Here is a 4379-nt window from a genome sequence, read left to right as displayed (position 1 = left end):
CTTCGCGAAATAAGAGACTCAACTACTACGGTCCCGGCTCTCCTTCAGACAAGTGGCCTCCCCCCGCCCGCCATGCAGACGGTTTATCGACATCGCGGCTGATGATGATGACTAAGAGGCCAAGATGCTGTTCGTGACGCCCCGTGATCCGCGGCGGGTGGGACGTCGAAGGCATTAATCAGAACCCCACCATCTCGCGTCTCGATCGATGGCGCGCATATTGGCGCTAAATAATTCACCCAATTCACTACGGCTACCGGTCACTGGTGTGCGTAACGCTTTTTATGCTTCCCGCAAACTGCACGGCAAGTGACTCGGTGGGTGGCGCTTTTCCGAGTCGAGTTTTCACGCCTCTTAGGTCGACTCCTTACAGACCTTACAACTAGATCTACTGGCGACCGGAGCGCTTGTTGTGTGGATTTTTCTTCCAGCTCTTGGCCCGTGGAAAACCCGACCAAACCACAACAACAACAACCAAGGACGAGTTGCTCCGACCACCGGACACCGTGCAAAGCGAGAGATGAATATTTCATTGGGATCGATTCAATTTGCCGTGAAGACGCGCGCGCGCGCGCACGCCACTGCTCTTCTGCGTCCCGTGAGTTCTGCCGGGAAAGCGACCTCCCCCCACCGCGAACGAAGTCACCACACCGAGGACACTCCATGACTCGTTTTTCGCTCGCTGGAGCCGCAGTTTTTGCCGCAGTCGGGCGAAATGAGATCGCGCGCGCCCGGCGTGTGGCCAAACAAAACTGATAAGCGGACACCCTTCCGAGAGGGTGTCACAGTGGCTTCCATCACGCCCCACCTCGACGGTGAAATGGTAAAACTTTCATTAGCTGCCACTCTCCCGGACCGAAGTGTCTGCCGGGCACTCTGGTGCCCGGCCCGTTCGATAGATCTGTGCGGTACAACATAATTTTGGGGACGGTTCGGGCTCCGGCACTCGGACTGGTGATGCTGCACACCTCGACAGAGACCTCGGCTGCCTCGCTGCGGAAAATGCGAATTAATTTGCATAAACAAAATAACGACCAACCGACCGACGAAACCAAAGCGGACTCCCGGGAAGGTGTACGGACCGCCCCTCCGCCCGTTACTGGCCACCCCTGACCAACCTGACCCAATCCGGGGCACTACTGCAGCGCGCAGCGCGGTGACTGCAGCACAGGGTGATGTATCACTCGGCCCGACTCGGCTGCCAGGAGCGACTTGCCCATCTGTGTGGGCAAGTACGTTTGGCGCGGCTCTGGCAAGTGAAGTTTAGGCCTCCACCCAAACCGTGTAACCTGCCACAGGCTGGCGGGAACCGTAAGCCGTAAACGGCCTGCTCGGGCCGTCGTGACCAGGCGGTGGAACGCAATTAATTTGTTTACCAAAAGCCGAGCTCCGAGCCGAACCTCCAGGTTGTTGGCTCCAGGTCCGGAATCCGGAATCAAACGTCGCTACTCCTACCGAGTCCGGGTCCGGGTGTTCCGTCCAGCCCCGGGATAGACTGCAAACTTCCTGAACCTCCCGGTGCCGCTGGTGATTGTTTTGAAGTTACTCGAACCCGAACTTCTTGGGCCCGGAACGTCACCGTGAAGGGGTCAGCAGGAGGCAACAAAAGACACACGCGCACTGCACTCGCTGCCGTCGTTGGAATATTAGAATTGGAAATGTGCGCTCCGCAGCTGAACTCCTTCGCCACACACACACAGAAGCCAAAGGGTATCGGGCCGTCAGTGCGATGTCAATTCCAAATTCCGAGTCAGGCAAAGGAGCGCCGTCGTCCCCGTCTCCGATGGAAGGTTTCTCTGGAAGCAGCCGCAACAGCCGAGCCCTGCGAGACAACCCAAAAGCGAGCAGATGTTCCGTTTCACCGGAAGGATTTGGTTGCCCCGGACGGGACGGGCGTGGACGAGTAGTAGAAGGCGAACTTTTGGCCAACAAACAAATCGTCCGGCATACAGTGCTGGGAACGGATTCAAACTTGGCACCTTATGGAGTGGCTAAGGCACTTGGCAATCCGGATTGCCGACTGAAATGCTCAAATTACTCACGGGGCCTGTGTCTACCGGGAGTCGCAATGCTGGTGCTTTTCGATTTATTAAGACGTTCGAAGCTTTTGGTTTCATCGCGAACGCGTTTAATTACCTTCTTGGCACTCGGAATCGTCCTTTCGATGTGTTAAAAATCACAAACCGGTGCTCAAAGCTCACGCTTCTTTAGCGCGTAGGAACCGGATGCGGCACACACGAGTGGAGTGATTCCGAGCGGAGCCGAATTAATTAGCTCATTAGGGGCATAACATAATTAACGGCGCCCTGAGCCCCGTCAAAAGCGGCTCGTGCGCGATAGATGCTTCGCCGGTGACGCCGGTTCCGTCATCCGACGAAGGAGTGTGTACATTTTTTACGCCACTCTACGCGACCAACATAAAGCCGTGCGCCCCCGTTTTTTTTTTCTTTGTCCCACTTCAAGCGGTCCGTTTTGATGACGAAAAAATATCGAATAGAGAAAATATTGTCGCGCGGGTGTTTGAGAATTTTCCCACAAGCGTTCGGCTTGCGCTCCAGAGTCCAAACAAGGGTCCAACTCCCCGCTCCAATTAGTCCATTAATTAGGGTGCTCCTGTGTGAGACCTCACATCAAACGACACTCGGCTGCGGTTTCAACTCCGTTTCTTTACTCCGATTTCACCGACCGCGCGGTCGGTCCACCGGAAGAAAGCGAAATCTTTCGTCCAAAATTGGTTCCTGATTCTTTTTTCTCGTGTGCAAAAATTAACCACAAGAAACGAGCAGAATTTCGACCGAAAAAAAACCCCAGGTCAGGACTGCTTTGTGCTCGCGGGCCCGGAGATTGGACAAATTGTGACACAAGTTCGTGGTGTTTGGCTGCTGGCACCGAAGATTATCTCTGGCCCGTCGCTGGCCACACTGCCGGGCGGTATCTGTGCAAATAGAGACCAACCATTTCGGTTCCGGATGACGATGCTTTTCTAATTTTTTTGGGTCTCTCTTTCGCACTTGATTACTGCGCGCTCTCCGGGCCCTACGTGGCGGCCTTCCCAAGGACGAGGCCCACTACAAAGTGTCGAAATGTGGGCACTCACCGGGGACCAAGGACCGGGCCGGCATTCCCGGACCCGGAGCCGCCCGTCCGCCGTCGGTCGAGGTGAGTAAATTTGAAAATTAAACATTCCATTTCGTGGCCGGCTCCGGGGCTCAACATTTGCTCACGTCCGTAGCCGGTTCGGACCGTCCAGGACGCCCGGTTGCGGTCCCTTACACACCACTCGGTCAGCTATCTGGGCGCCCAAGGAAACCCACCGTGTGTGTGTGGTTTTCCACCGAATGAGGGCCACCAGGGGAAGTAAACAAAATCCCCAACAACACCCCGGGGGCCCGGGGACTTATCGGCCCGGCATAGCCACCAACGGTCACCACGCTACTTGCTCCGTGATTAGTGGGCGGCCCGAAATGGTTACAATGTCCGTAGGCACCACCAGGAACGCCAACGGTGACCATAATCAGGGTGACCATTCCGTTCGCCAAACGTAAAGTCCCACCGGTCCCCGTCCGGCTGTGGCCAAAGATGCGAGAGATTTGATAATTTGCCCACCTTTTCGGGTCCCGGGCCGGGTCCTGTGCCGGTCACGTAACGTTCACTCTGTCCGACACGCGGCACGGTAATCCCAGAGCCGCACCGGAATTCACCGGAAGTGCTTTCGAACGATTCAGATTATCTTTTGATTGTGGTAGGCCAGCTATCGTCCGGTGAATGAATCGATAATTGTCCCACAAACAAGACGAGACCTGGTGCGCCTGGCACATTATTTGAGGCAATTATCAGCATTTGAACAGATCAGGCAAACGAAGGAAAATGAAAACGCTACTTGACGCGCTTGGCCAGCACAGCCAGTCGAGCAGAGTCGAGGTAATCATAAAGCACAAACATTGGGTTTTCCAACCAACATACTCATAAATCAGTGCCCACCGTGGCATGCTGAACCGTTCGTTCTGATGCTGTCGAATTATTATAATACTGACCCACTCACTGCGCGGCGAACGATATTATTGATCAATTAATGGTGCGAGTTATGCTAATAAACAAACGCGTGTTTGGTTTGATAAATTAGCTACCGAACGCTTTGCGCTGTCCGACAGAACCACGGTGGAGTTGGAATTGAAAAGTTTTTTTGCTCTATTTCGTGGCGCCCCTTCAGTGGTCGCTTTGAAAGTGAACAACTCACTTCTCGCTCCTACCCAACCAAGCCCGAAGCAGCAGCCCGAACCCGAACGATGGCCCGATGGTTTGTTAAATGCTTCCCGTTCCATGGACAGTGCGCAGCGCACAGTCACTAGTCGGTCAATTAGCTTAATGGATTTAATTAG

The sequence above is a fragment of the Anopheles cruzii genome, chromosome 3 (genome assembly GCF_943734635.1).
Source record: "Anopheles cruzii chromosome 3, idAnoCruzAS_RS32_06, whole genome shotgun sequence".
Taxonomy (NCBI): domain Eukaryota; kingdom Metazoa; phylum Arthropoda; class Insecta; order Diptera; family Culicidae; genus Anopheles; species Anopheles cruzii.
This window is presented reverse-complemented; position numbering follows the sequence as displayed.